At 44.5% G+C, this 15,783-nt stretch overlaps 1 protein-coding gene across 5 annotated transcripts in view; it reads left to right on the forward strand.

Annotated features, from left to right (window-relative positions):
- The first annotated feature begins 6,129 nt into the window (after window positions 1–6,129).
- LOC110523526 (RIMS-binding protein 2) overlaps window positions 6,130–15,783 on the forward strand; it is a 71,702-nt gene continuing 62,048 nt past the window's right edge. For 3 of the 5 annotated variants that reach the window (XM_036977169.1, XM_036977167.1, XM_036977174.1), the window contains exon 1: window positions 6,131–6,445. The gene's annotated coding sequence lies outside the window, so the exon portion shown is untranslated. Of the gene's footprint in view, window positions 6,446–15,783 lie in introns of all 5 variants that reach the window. The other 2 variants (XM_036977171.1, XM_036977170.1) reach the window with 2 other exon arrangements.

Raw genomic sequence — 15,783 nt, forward strand, 5'->3', positions numbered from 1 at the left:
CACAATAGAAACCATGGAAACTACTGAACCTGCTGCGTTATCTCTGGAGTCACGACACATTCACAAATGCATTCACACACCTTTGGTATTTGGCTGGATACAAGCAAGGATCTGCATACTACATGTGCTTACCTTTGTGTTTCTGTCATACAGCGGCCTTTATTACATGACGGAGGAGGACCAGGCCAACTGATATCAGAAGAATACACTGCCAAGGAATGTCAAGTCACATGCAGCAGAAAAGAAGGGAGGAGAGAGTATTTTGAAAAATAGTTGATGGTTGCCACAGTCAGAGGTAGGACAATTTGAAAAAGCATGGGAATCCCTCCTCGAAGATTATAATTGTACATCTGAACTGTTACAACATGCCAACTGTACATTGCCTTCGAATTCTTATTACCTAAATGTAGAAAAATGCAGAATAAAAAATACCATCAATAAGGGGTAGGTTTCATTATAGTGTTTTCTTTTTTGTCAAAATACTGCCTATAAGCTTGATCAGAGAGTGAAAATAACAACACAAGTGCTAATTCATGTTGTCCTGGTAACCACTGACTCATATCATGCTCATGCATGAGACACAATGTTGTTTTCTGGTTGAGTGCATGTTGCGCATTTGTGTAAGCCTGTGGTCACATGCATTGGAGAGGTACAGAGGTAAACTGCTCTCTCATCTCCTCTTCTTTATTCCTGACAGTGACTGTAGCTTTCGGGCTGGCGGATGAGGATTCACATTTGTTCCCAATAAGAAGACGTCACTGCTCTCTGCAAATTTGGTGCAGTTATGCTTGAGGTCATGGTGGGCTGTGAGGGGACAAGGTACGGGTTGTTGTGGAGACATTCATGCCTACAACAATACGTCATGGTCATGTTCAGCAGGCATGTCATGGGAAATAATTTGAAACGGAATGAGGTACTCTGTTTCCTGCCTTTTGAGAGGGACACCATGCTCTCTGTTTCCCTTTCTCCCTGCAGCAAGACAGAAGCTCTCCAAGGTGAGTCGTTAAGAAGCTGTGAGGTGTATCCAAATTTGGTTTTGCGTGTGTGTACGGCTTAAAGGGAAGGCCCTCTCCTTTGGCTTGGGTTAACAGGACAGTTAGGCTCAGCACAGTTCTCCTCGAAGACAGAGTTTCCCAACCCTGGTCCTCGAGTACGCTCAACAGTACATATTTTTGTTATAGCCCTGGACAGACTCACCTCATTCGGCTTATTGAGGGCTTGATGATTAGATAACAAGTGTTCTTGTCCAGGGTTACATAAAAAATGTTTACTGTTGGGGATACTCGAGGAACAGGGTTGCTTTAAGACACCTTTTTTAAAGCCCAAAAATATTGGTATCAGTTTAAAATATGATTATATTTCACATTGCTCAACTGTAATTCTATTCCAGGCTAAAGAGTCACATGATATAATGGCATTATTCAGCTAGAAAGTAGAACATGGAAATGTTCCAGATCACTAATAGAGTGAATGTATAGACTGATGTTTGCTCTCTTACCAGGTACAATAGGTAAAACCCTGCTATAAGGAACCCTAGCAGCTGCCTAAAGTGAATGGGAACGTCCTAGAGAGAAAACCTTCACTGGTTTAAAGAAGGGATTCTCCCATCTGAGCCTGGAGATACGGTCATCCTCATGGTAAAAGCCATGTTAGGCTGATGGGTCACTGCCAATTGTGTGTCACACAGACCCATGATGTGTGTGTGTGGGTGGGTGTGTATGAATGAGAGCAGCATTTCAACATTTCAATCAATCAAAGTTAGGACCCAGAATGAAAATTCCCAGAAATTGTGAGACCATGTTTCCATCTAGTGTTGACTTTGCAGTCGTGAAAAAGTGCTGACTACAGTACATACAGTGCTGTAGCAGTTGAGGCAGACACCTTTCATTTCTAAGTATTCTAGCTATTTTAAGGACCCATACCCATGTCCAACTCTCCACAACAAGAAAAGGAACCATTATATTCAGATTAAGCCAAGGAGCATCTGAGTACTGATAAAAGATGATTTCAAACCTTTGTGAAAGACATCCGTATCATGATGTATCCTGTGGTCTTTGTAGTCTAATCTGTATAATTCCCCCAGTGAGCTAAGCAGTATTAACCCCCTTAACCATGTCAATCATCATCGAGGGATGTTTGTGATGACTAATGACGGTGAGTGATTTTTGATTTGATTTGAGTGGCTGGAAGGAGGACAGCAGCAGAGCGGAGGGATGGAGAGGGGTACTTAGTATTGGCTGATAAAAGCTGGCCTAGGTCCAGAGGCTCCTCCTGTCATTGTAATGCTGTGTACAATAATCTCCATGCTCTCTCTCTCCCTAACACTAATTCTTAACCCTAAACACCCTAGAAATAGCATTTGCCCCTGTGGGGACTAACAAAATGTCCCCCAGTAGGTTTTGTTATTTTTGTTATTTTACTATTAAACATGTCCACACAAACACACTCACACACACACACACACACTCTTTTACGCTACTGCTACTCTGTTCATCATATATGCATAGTCACTTTAACCATATCTACATGTACATACTACCTCAATCAGCCTGACTAACCGGTGTCTGTATGTAGCCTCACTAATTTTATAGCATCGCCACTGTATATAGACTGTCTTTTTACTGTTGTTTTATTTCTTTACTTACCTATTGTTCACCTAACACCTTTTTTGCACTATTGTTTAGAGCCTGTAAGTAAGCATTTCACAGTCTACACCTGTTCTATTCGGCGCACGTGACAAATAAACTTTGATTTGATTTGAATTGATACTCAGTCAGTCAATCTGTGGGGAAAGCCAGAGAGCTCTTGATGTGTGGCAGCAGCACTGTTAAACTATTGACATCAGGTCAATGGATTTATACCCAATCTAGGGATGAAACTGTATTGTGTTTTTTATTATGAGTACAGTGTATATGTGTGTGAGCATGAGTCTGTCTTTTTGATTATACAAAGTCTATATTTGTGAATGTGTTTGTTTACAGCATACTGATTGTGTGTGTCTTTGTGATATACGATGTGTGTGCCAGACTGCCAGGACATGTTGTGAGGTCACAGGTCAAGTGACATTGAGGGGCTACTGAGACAGTCTCAGGCAGAGCTGCTGTGGATCCAGAGACAGCTGTCAATCATCGCTGCCAGAAACCTGCAGGCCAAAGGGAAGGTAAGGCTTAGCCCATGTGAGCTCACCAGTGGCCTTCTTCTGACTTTGCCTTGACCTTTTATGTTAACTTTAAAGTACAGTGGGGAGAACAAGTATTTGATACACTAACGATTTTGCAACATGTCTGTAATTTGTATCATAGGTACACTTCAACTGTGAGAGACGGCGTCTAAAACAAAAATCCAGAAAATCACATTGTATGATTTTTAAGTAATTAATTTGCATTTTATTGCATGCAGTGGGGCAAAAAAGTATTTAGTCAGCCACCAATTGTGCAAGTTCTCCCACTTAAAAATATGAGAGAGGCCTGTAATTTTCATCATAGGTACACTTCAACTATGACAGACAAAATTAGAAGAAAAAAAATCCAGAAAATCACATTGTAGGATTTTTAATGAATTTATTTTCAAATTATGGTGGGAAAAAAGTATTTGGTCACCTACAAACAAGCAAGATTTCTGGCTCTCACAGACCTGTAACTTCTTCTTTAAGAGGCTCCTCTGTCCTCCACTCATTACCTGTATTAACTGCACCTGTTTGAACTCGTTACCTGTATAAAATACACCTGTCCACACACTCAATCAAACAGACTCCAACCTCTCCACAATGGCCAAGACCAGAGAGCTGTGTAAGGACATAAAGACATAAAATTGTAGACCTGCACAAGACTGGGATGGGCTACAGGACAATAGGCAAGCAGCTTGGTGAGAAGGCAACAACTGTTGGTGCAATTATTAGAAAATGGAAGAAGTTCAAGATGACGGTCAATCACACTCGGTCTGGGACTCCATGCAAGATCTCACCTCGTGTGGCATCAATGATCATGAGGAAGGTGAGGGATCAGCCCAGAGCTACACGGCAGGATCTGGTCAATGACCTGAAGAGAGCTGGGACCACAGTCTTAAAGAAAACCATTAGTAACACACTACTCCGTCATGGATTAAAATCCTGCAGCGCACGCAAGGTCCCCCTGCTCAAGCCAGCGCATGTCCAGGACCATCTGAAGTTTACCAATGACCATCTGGATGATCCAGAGGAGGAATGGGAGAAGGTCATGTGGTCTGATGAGACAAAAATAGAGCATTTTGGTCTAAACTCCACTCGCCGTGTTTGGAGGAAGAAGAAGGATGAGTACAACCCCAAGAATACCATCCCAACCATGAAGCATGGAGGTGGAAACATCATTCTTTGGGGATGCTTTTCTGCAAAGGGGACAGGAAGACTGCACCGTATTGAGGGGAGGATGGATGGGGCCATTTATCGCGAGATCTTGGCCAACAACTTCCTTCCCTCAGTAAGAGCATTGAAGATGGGTCGTGGCTGGGTCTTCCAGCATGACAACGACCCGAAACACACAGCCAAGGCAACTAAGGAGTGGCTCCATAAGAAGCATCTCAAGGTCCTGGAGTGGCCTAGCCAGTCTCCAGACCTGAACCCAATAGAACATCTTTGGAGGGAGCTGAAAGTCCATATTGCCCAGCGACAGCCCCGAAACCTGAAGGATCTGGAGAAGGTCTGTATGGAGGAGTGGGCCAAAATCCCTGCTGCAGTGTGTGCAAACCTGGTCAAGAACTGGAAACGTATGATCTCTGTAATTGCAAACAAAGGTTTCTGTACCAAATATTAAGTTCTGCTTTTCTGATGTATCAAATACTTATGTCATGCAATAAAACGCAAATTAATTCCTTAAAAATCATACAATGTGATATTCTGGATTTTTGTTGTAGATTCCGTCTCTCACTGTTGAAGTGTACCTATGACAAAATTACAGACCTCTACATGCTTTGTAAGTAGGAAAACCTGCAAAATCGGCAGTGTATCAAATACTTATTCTCCCCACTGTATAACCCAAATGTTATGCATATCCTTGTTAAATTTGCTGTTTATATGTTGTACTGTAAGTCAGTTGTCAATGTGTCCAGGAGAGGACAGCATATCTCACTGAAAGCACCAATGACCCAATGGTAAAAAGCAATGTCTGGATTCACCAATCAGAGGTTGAAACAGGGTGAAATCCATGATGACGTCTTATTAGCATCTTTAGTGGGTGTGGTTAAAAGGTCTTGTCAAATGACACCTTGCCTCCTCAGACTCATTTTCTGTCCAATCCCAACTAGAGTCTTACAGGGTTTTGCATTGTGCCTGAAAACCAACTGGCTTATAAAGAACCGTATCTAAGGACGGAGAGAGAGGGAGGGAGTGTGTACTCTCAGAGCAGCTGGCGTTGCTAGGCAACAGAGTGGAGGAGATTTTTTTTTCTTTTCTCTCCCTCTCTCCAGCCCTGTAAAATAGAGAGCTGCTTAACCAATACCTGCTGCTGTGATATTGTAATCTCTCTAAAACACCACTCTGCTTTTAGAGGTATGATCTGGCATTGGTGAGTTTTGATTGGTCTGTCCTGGTTAGTTTTGGTTTTTCCATTGGCCCATGTCCTCCAGTACTTTAAGGTAAGGGTCTTTTAGGAGTCCAAGCAGAGCCAGGAAGCACACATCTCACTATACCAAACCTAGGTTGAGGGCAGGTGACATAGCGGTTCAAAAATAAATGCATGAAGGAATAGAAAGAAAAGAGTGAGGGATGTATGTCAGTGTTTGAATGGGGGGAAGAAAGGAATGATGAATCATGGCTAAGAGGATGGAAAAAGGAGCAGAGTTAAGTGATCCAGGGCAGGAATACATCGACCCAGTATACTCAGATCATGCCTTTCTCTATTTTAAAAAATAGAGAGGAGAGTGAGAGAGATGGAGAGAGCGAGACATGGGTGTGAAGGCTGCTCAGGGAGGAGATGCGTGAAGAGGAAACGTTCATCCATGATGCAATCATTTACACATCAATGAGCTGAGATTTACACAGGCAAATGATATGAATGCTGACAACCTTCAGTGGGTTTGTGTGTGAATTTTTGTGAGTGGAATAAAGAGGAGGGGTGCGGACTGCACGGAGCATGCGCGTGCATCTGTGAGAGACAGGGAAGGGAGAGAGAGAAAGGCTGAGAAGTAGGGGAGGGAGGGAGTTTGTCGTGATAGAGAACCTGCGAGTGCTACTAAGGAGGAGAGAGCGCGAGAGAGAGCGGGAACACAAGCGAGTAACTGAGAGATGGTGTGTGTGTGTGAGAGAGCCTTAGTTCGTCTGACTCGGAGCTGTAGACTGGACCAACCATTTAGCCTTTGGAACGCTCACGGCGCACACACACGTAGGTACACGCCACTGCCGCGTCACCCTTGCCGGCCGGTGATGAGAGGGAGGATACAGTCGTTTTGAGACAAAGGGGGAACTGCCTTTGAGGTAGGGAGCTTTTTTACCCTATGCACCACTAGTGTTGTGCCACTGTCTCAGTGGGAATTCTTATTGCCATAACCTTCTGCAAAATGTAGCATATGCATTTCTGCATGTGTAACGCTCTCACCACAGACTCGGAAAGATCAGTATTGGAACATTGGTGCAAAGAACATCTCTGTAAACAAACTTGTATGGTATTGACTTGGTTTACACTAAACACACACACACTCAGAAACTACAGTAGATGTCAGCCATGACACTCCTCTTCAATCCACTGAACAGGAATATATCATGACTAGCCAGGTGTGGTGTGTGTGTGTGTGTGTGTGTGTGTGTTTGTTTGTTTGCCCACTTACATGCATATTTGTGATTTGTGCCCATGGACTTGGTTGCGTGGGCGATGCTGCTGTGTTGCAGAGAGAGAGAGAGAAGTGTCTGTCTGCTGCGTGCTCCTCTTCAGCTCTACTCTGCTCTGCTGCTTTGCGAGAGACTGCTATGACTGGGACTGCAGCTCTGAAACACTCTGGGTTAGGCTGGGCCAGACTGAGTAGCTACATTAGGCAGGACCATGGCTAGATGGAGCTGGGAAGGCCTGTGGAGAGCTTGGCTACATGGGTCTACAGTCTATAGGACACCATGCAGGCTTTTGTGCTTCTGTATAGGGCTAAATGGGGCTAGGCATGGCAAGGCAGTGCTGTGTGGGATTTGGCAGGGCCACATACCACTTGGCCCCGACTGGCTAGTGCCAGCACGGCTGTGGAGGGAGGGGAGAGGATAGGCTGGGTGAGGCTACCTCATGACTAGGGAGGTAGGCTGGGTAGGTAATTGCAGGGTTGAATATACCTGAGCAGATATGGCCAGGACCAGGCTAAATGTTCTTATAGTGGATGACTAAGAGGGATTCTCTGTGTGTGGGTGGTTTTATGTGATGAGCTGGTATTACCTTCAAAATCAAGCTGCCTTTTACAATGACACGTGTAGGGTGACAGGGTGACAACTGGCCTTGACCAGGAGCCCCATAGGACAGTGCACAATTGGCCCAGCGCATCCGTGGTAGGGGAGGGTTTGGCCTATGGGGCTTTCCTTGGCTCATCGTGCTCTAGCGACTCCTTTTGACAGGGCCAGGAACCTGTAAGCTAACTCAGATCGTCAATTGACCGGTGTTTCCTCCGACACGTTGGTGCGACTGACATCCAGTTTAGAGAGCAGTGTGATAAGTAGTATGTGGCCAGGTGGGTCATGTTTCAGCGAATGCATGACTTGACCTTCGCCTCTCCCGAGCCTATTGAGGAATTACAGAGATGAGCCAAGTGACCAAATTCCGGGAGAAAATGGGGTAAAAAAAATAGGCTTGTGGTCATACCACCCTGAACACACCTGTTCAGGGTCGGGCCTGGTTAATACTGGGACAGGAGACCGCCTGAGAATACCAGGTTCCGTAAGCAAAAAAAATATATATAAAAAAAGACAGGGTCACATGATAAATGGAGGTAGAGAGAGCACCCCACAGGCTGTGTTGGTATAGGAGTGTCTCAAGGCCACAGGGTGGTAAAGGTGGTGTTATTGAGGTTGACATTTGGCACATTGGATGTTGCAGCTAACAGACCTCAGGCTTTTTCCTACTCTCACTCTATTCCAGTCCATCTGCAATGAGGAAGGCTTTCATTGGGTTTCACTTTATCACAACCATCACGGACTGTGTCCCAAATGGCACCATATTACCTATATAGTGCACTACTTGGGTTCGGGTCAAAAGTAGTGCACTATATAGGAAATCGTGTGCCCCCCTCCCACAGATGATACCGCAGGTGAAGAAGCAGGATGTGGCGGTCCTGGGCTGGTGTGGTTACACGTGCTCTGCTGTTGTGATGACTGTTGGACATATTTCTCGAAAACGATGTTAGAGGCGGCTTATGGTAAAGAAATGAACATTCAATTCTCTGGCAACATTTCTGGTGGACATTCCTGCAGTCAGCATGCCAATTGCATGCTCCCTCAAAACTTGAGACATCGGTGGTATTGTGTTGTGTGACAATACTGCACGTAATGATCATGCTGTTTAATCAGCTTTTTGATATGCCACACCTGTCAGGTAGATGGATTATCTTGGCAAAGGAGAAATGCTCACTAACAGGGATGACATCCAATTCGTAAACAAAATCTGAGAGAAATAAGCTTTTGGGATAGAACAACAAGGACTCTATCTAATAATGACCTAATAACCACATATTACATAGTAACACTACATGAATGACTAGCATGTCAATAGCACAGTAAGTACAACAGCAAGGACTGTATATTATTGTAGTTGTGTGTTTCTTTGCAATAGCCTACTATCTATATATTATACCGATAGTAGGCTATTACAAAGAAACACACAACAGCAAGGACTGTATTTAAATATTTAGGAAATAGGAAGTAGTAAAGAGTGACTAATCATCGCACGCAATATTAGTAGTAACATAATAATGACAAGAATGAAAACTTACATAGAATACTATTACTCTAGCACATACTGCAATGATAACAGCAGCGACAACAACTTACTTTGTTTTCACATCCCATGCACATACAGTATGTCTATCCACGCACTGGAGAAAACACAGTTCAGGCCCAGCTAATACTTTACACTTGAAAGAGCTTGCAATGGACCCGACTGGCCAGTGCTGGATTAGCTAGGAGCATCTGACCTATCACAGGATGCATCAATGTATTGACAGAGTGTGGAGTGCATCGGGACTGTTTGATTGGCTGAAACCACGAGCTGGAGTGGATCGATATCTGTCACGTGAGTGGGAGAGTTAGATAAGGCTGTGCCAGCCAAACGTAAACAGCACGCTGGAAATTAGTCCCACAGCGCCCTCTGCAGGGGGATTCTGTAACAGTTCTTGAAGCTGGTTCCTTACAGCCCGACTGGCTGGTTTTCTGATTGGGTGTACAATTGGCTGGCTGGTTTGATTCCTCTAGGACTGAATCCTCTAGGTAGAATGTTGTCCTGATTGTCATATTCTTTTAAAAATATATTTGTGTTTTACCCCCTTTTTCTCCCCAATTTCGATCTTGTCTCATCGCTGCAACGCCCCAATGGGCTTGGGAGGTGAAGGTGGAGTCATGCGTCCTCCAAAACATGACCCGCCTAACCACGCTTCTTAACACCCGCCCGCTTAACCCAGAACCCAGCCACATCAATGTCGGAGGAAGCACCGTTCATCTGACGACTGAGGTCAGCCTGCAGGTGTCCGGGTCTGTTGTGATGCCTTTAGCATTGTGATGCAGTGCCTTAGACCGCTGCGCCACTCAGGAGGCCCCCTGTTTGTCTTTTTGCAGATGGATGTGATGGTTTGTTGGCTGGTTGGATATCTGATTCTCTGGTCTTAAACCTCTTAAGAATCCCCCCCTTTTTTTAAATTTTCGCCTAAAATGACATACCTAACTGCCTGTAGCTCAGGCCCTGAAGCAAGAATATGCATATTCTTGGTACCATTTGAAAGGAAACACTTTGAAGTTTATGGAGATGTGAATGGATTGTAGCAGAATATAACACAATCTATCAGGTAAAAGATAATACAAAGAAAAAAACAACCATTCTTTTTTTTTTCATCTTTGAAATGCAAGGGAAAGGCCATGATGTATTATTCCAGCCCAGGTGCAAATTCGATTTTGGCCACTAGATGGCATCAGTGTATGTGAAAAGTTTTAGACTGATCCAGTGAACCGTTGCATTTCGGTTCAAAATATTGTCTCAAAACTGCCCAAATGTGCCTAATTTGTTAATTAATAACTGTTCATGTTTAAAATTGTGCACTCTCCTCAATCAATAGCATGGCATTCTTGCACTGTAATAGCTACTGTACATTGGACAGTGCAGCTAGATTAACAAGAATTTAAGCTTTCTGCCAATATCAGATATGTCTATGTCCTGGGAAATGTTCTTGTTACTTACAACCTCATGCTAATCGCGTTAGCTTACATTAGTGCAACACAACCGTCCCATGGAAGGGACACGGATCCCGAAGAAGCAATGTTGAATGAGATGTCTCACCTACAGTATCTATCTGTCCATCTGTCTCTTTTCCTGCTATATGAGCTGGTTGGTTGTCTGGTTGGATATATGTCTGTCTGGTTGACAGATCCACAGGCTGCCCGGTTTGTCTGGCTTGCTTCCTGCCTGGTTGGTGGCATGGCTGCTTGTGGCTGATTGTCTGGCTGTTGGTCTATCTGTCAGGGGGGCTGCTGTATGTGTGTGCCAGCTGGATGGTTGACAGACAGTCTTCCAATGGTAAGTGTAAGTGATTTGCACAGCGGTGTGTGTGTGTGTATGTGAGGATTAGGAAATCCTCCCCTGGAATGTTCAGTTTAATAACCCAAACACATTCATAGTTCAGGAATAAAATAATAATAATAGCCTAGATAAAACAAACACTTGTGTTCTTGGCTTTTGGTGTTATTGTGGCGTGGTTCATGTAGTTTGAAGACCCTCCAATCAGAGGTCACTCAAAGGCCAAAGCCGATTTGTCTGAAAAGCTTTTAGAGAGACTGTAAATTGATGTTCTGACAAGCTTGGCTTTCAGAAACATTTTCCTCATTATACACTTTGATAATGAAACATTTCAGAGAGAAATCTGCATCACAGAAGAGTGGGAGCTAGAGAGAACAGGAAGAGGGAGAGGGAGACAGAACATGAAAAGGGAGAGGGAGACAGAACATGAAAAGGGAGAGGGAGACAGAACAGGGAGAGGGAGACAGTACAGGAAGAGGGAGAGGGAGACAGTACATTGAATTCAGGCATCCTTTTAAAGCAATGCACTACAGGTTGCTTTTGTCTAGGTGGATATGTTGCTTTTTATATATCTAGATATTGGAGTGCCTGGGCGGGGTAAGTGCCTCGCTTAGGCGCTCAACAGGACCACTACACCCCACTAGGGATTTCAAACGGTAGCTTCCCAACCTCCAGCCCTATATCATTCACCCATAATGCTTTGTGAGACGCCTGGACGTCACATCAGCTCGTCGGCCGGCCCTCTCTCGTTCTGTGTCCTTCCACAGAGCTGTGTGTAGTGTAAGCAGGTCTGAGAAGTGTATCTGTGTTCTCTCATCAACTCCCATTAACACACACGTTCACACACACACACACACACACACACACACACACACACACACACACACACACACACACACACACACACACACACACACACACACACACACACACACACACACACACACACACACACACACACACCTCCCTGAGGGGAAGGAGTGTTTAGAGGGAGTCATGAGGAGACGTGTCCACTGGAGGGTGGCTAATTTCAGCAGGCAGGGACAGAGGCAGCATCAGTGTTCCCTTGAGTCAGCTGTCACTTCAGACTGGCCTAACTCTGCCCTGGATCCCTAGCTCCATGCAGTTGCAGCCACAGTCACAGCCCCATCCCCTCTTTACTGTATGACAGGCCCTGGGGAGGAGGCTATGCCTGGACACACATGTCATTATGTGAGACTGGCAGTTATGACATTGTGTTTCTTATGTCCTCCTGTACTGTCGTCTTAGGAAAGTCGTTTGCTCTGTAGCCCTGGTAGATGCTAAAAAAAAAAAATTTGGGGTGTTGAAAACATGTACACTACTGTTCAAATGTTTGGGGTCACTTAGACATTTCATAGTACATTAGAGTGTCTAGTTTGAAAAACAGATGCCTCACAAGTCCTCAACTGGCAGCTTTATTAAATAGTACACGCAAAACACCAGACTCAACGTCAACAGTGAAGAGGCGACTCCGGGATGCTGGTCTTCTAGGCAGAGTTGCTAAGAAAAAGGCATATCTCAGACTGGCCAATAAAAATAAAAGATTAAGATGGGCAAAGGTACACAGACACTGGACAGAGGAACTCTGCCTAGAAGGCCAGCATCCCGGAGTCGCCTTTTCACTATTGACATTGAGACTGGTGTTTTGTGGGTACTATTTAATGAAGCTGCCAGTTGAGGACTTGTGAGGTGTCTGTTTCTCAAACTAGACACTCCAATGTACTTGTTCTCTTGCTCAATTGTGCACCAGGGCCTCCCACTACTCTTTCTATTCTGGTTAGAGCCAGTTTGCGCTGTTCTGTGAAGGGAGTAGTATACAGCGTTGTACCAGATCTTCAGTTTCTTGGCAATTTCTCGCATGGAATAGCCTTCATTTCTCAGAACAAGAATAGACTGACGAGTTTCAGAAGAAAGTTATTTGTTTCTGGCCATTTTGAGCCTGTAATCAAACCCACAAATGCTGATGCTAAAGATACTCAACTAGTCTAAAGAAGGCCAGTTTTATTGCTTCTTTAATCAGAACAACAGTTTTCAGCTTTGCTAACATAATTGCAAAAGGGTTTTCTAATGATCAATTATTCTTTTAAAATGTTAAACTTGGATTAGCTAACACAACGTGCCATTGGAACACAGGAGTGATGGTTGCTGATAACGGGCCTATGTAGATATTCCATTCCATACAACATTAACAATGTCTACACTGTATTTCTGATCAATTTGATGCTATTTTATCGGACAAAAAAGGTTGCTTTTTCTTTAAATAATAAGGACATTTCTAAGTGACCCCAAACTTTTGAACTGTACTGTATTTTTCATATTTCACCCCTTAATCTCCTTCAAATAATAAGGGATTGCATTTATATCTTCCTTGGTTTAAGGGATGGCACCTTTTGAAGTGCCCCTGGGAGTGGGGTCTCCTTAGACCAGATGGAGGAGTTTGTCACTGTGTCCTACTAGTGGCCCTACACACAACATGCCATCTAATCTCCAGAGCTCAGCATATTGCACCATATCTGCTTTTGATCAGTTAGGTTTCCAGATAGCCAGCGGTTTGGCCCTTCAAGCCATTGGTTAAGTCCTAATCATATTTTATCATACTCTTTACTGCATTTATCTTGATCACAATCTATGTCCTCAGAGAATGTATATTGTATAGATTAGAGAGTGTATGTCCTGTTCCTTTATGGCATATAGGTCTTTATGGCAAGCTCTCATGCATAGCAAATGTGTGGGTCTGGTGAGCTGTGGCATTTTGGATTGTGCAGTCAGGAGAGTGTGTGGAGGTGAAGTGAAGAGCAAAGAAAAAGTAAGGAAAGGAAAATGGGGGAAGGAGTGGAAGTCCTCTGGGTAGTCCTGGTCCAGGGAGGGAAGGTGCTGGAGCCATTGTCCTGGCAACAAGCCCACTAGCAAGATAGAGACAGATTCGTAAAGGGAAACTGACAGACCATAATGGCTTCTTGCTGTTGCAAGCCTCACTTGTTCCAAATCAATTTCACCCAAAGGAGATGTAAGGCGGAGATGGCAGAGATGTGCAGAGCACCTCACTGTACACACGCTAATGGCTTGTCATTGGCCAACACGCATAGGCCTAAAGGCTGGAACATGCTTCCTGGCATCCATGTGACTTGATGGTCAGCTGTTATGTCCATCCAGTATCTTAACGCTCTTATGGTAATGACCACTTCACTGACATGCTCTCCATATTGCCATACATCAACTCATGGAACAATTATGAAATATGTAAAGCAGAGTAGCAGAGCACTAGCAGAGTGAATAGTGTTTGGGTATGCACATAAACCTGTTATTACATCCACATTGTTGTGTTATGGTTACACAACAGTCATTTCCGTAACACCATGGTCCTTGTGCAGGAGGAATTATTGCTCATTCCAGCTTTGTGAAATAGAATGGACATGCCACATGAGTCACCAGAGGCTGGGTTGCCAGAGTGGGACTGTGTTATAGTGACAGGTTTTCTAGATTGGGGATGCTGGAATATATGTTCTCATTTTAGTCATTTAGCAGATGATCTTATCCAGAGTGACTTACAGGAGCAATTATGTTTAGGTGCTTTGCTCAAGGGTACATCAACATATCTTTCACCTAGTTGGCTTTGGGATTCGAACCTGCCCCCTTTCGGTTACTGGCCCAGCGCTCTTAACTACTAGGCTACCTGCCACCCCAAACATATACACTACATGACCAAAAGTATGTGGACACCTGCTATTCGAACATCTAATTCCAAAATCATGGACATTAATATGGAGTTGGTTCCCCCTTTGCTTCTATAACAGCCTCTACTCTTCTGGGAAGGCTTTCCACTAGATGTTGGAACTTTGCTGCGGGGACTTCCTTCCATTCAGCCACAAGAGCATTAGTGAGGTCGGGCACTGACGTTGGGCGATTAGGCCTGGCTCGCAATTCGCATTACATCCCAAAGGTGTTCGATGGGGTTGAGGTCAGGGCTCTGAGCAGGCCAGTCAAGTTCTTCCACACCGATCTCGACAAAGCATTTCTGTATGGATCTCGCTTTGTGCACGGGGGCGTTATCATGCTGAAACAGGAAAGGGCCTTCTCCAAACTGTTGCCACAAAGTTAGAAGCACAGAATTGTCTATAATGTCATTGTATGCTGTAGCGTTAAGATTTCCCTTCACTGGAACTAAGGGGCCTAGCCAAACCATGAAAAACAGTCCCAGACCATTATTCCTCCTTCACCAAACTTTACAGTTGGCACCATCCATTGGGGCTGGTATCATTCTCCTGGCATCCGCCTAACCCAGATTCGTCCATCGGACTGCCAGATGGTGAAAGGGGATTCATCACTCCAGAAAATGTGTTTCCACTGCCTCAGAGTCCAATGGTGGCGAGCTATGCACCACTCCAGCTGACGCTTGGGATTGCGCATGGTAATCTTAGGCTTGCTGCTCGGCCATGGAAACCCATTTCATGAAGCTCCCGACGAACAGTTATTTTGCTGACGTTGGTTCCAGAGGCAGTTTGGAACTCGATATTGAGGTGAGCACAGATGATTTTTACACGCCAAGCGCTTCAGATCTCGCTGGTCCCGTTCTGTGAGCTTGTGTTGTCTACTACTTCACGACTGAGCCAGTGTTGCTCCTAGACATTTCCACTTCACAATAACAGCACTTACAGTTGACCGAGGCAGCTCTAGCAGGGCAGAAATTTGACCAACTGACTTGTTGGAACGGTGGCATCCTATGACGGTGCCATGTTGAAAGTCACTGAGCTCTTCAGTAAGCCACTCTACTGACAATGTTTGTCTATGGAGATTGCATGGACGTGTGCTTGCTTTATACATCTGTATATATAGTGTATATGTAACTGATGTGAAATGGCTAGCTAGTTAGCGGTGGTGCGCGCTAATATCGCTTCAATCGGTGATGTCACTCGCTCTGAGACCTTGAAGTAGTTGTTCCCCTTGCTCTGCAAAGGCCGCGGCTTTTGTGGAGCGATGGGTAACGATGCTTCGAGGGTGGCTGTTGTTGATGTGTGCAGAGGGTCCCTGGTTTGAGCCCAGGTAG

Source organism: Oncorhynchus mykiss, chromosome 5 (genome assembly GCF_013265735.2).
Source record: "Oncorhynchus mykiss isolate Arlee chromosome 5, USDA_OmykA_1.1, whole genome shotgun sequence".
Classification (NCBI taxonomy): domain Eukaryota; kingdom Metazoa; phylum Chordata; class Actinopteri; order Salmoniformes; family Salmonidae; genus Oncorhynchus; species Oncorhynchus mykiss.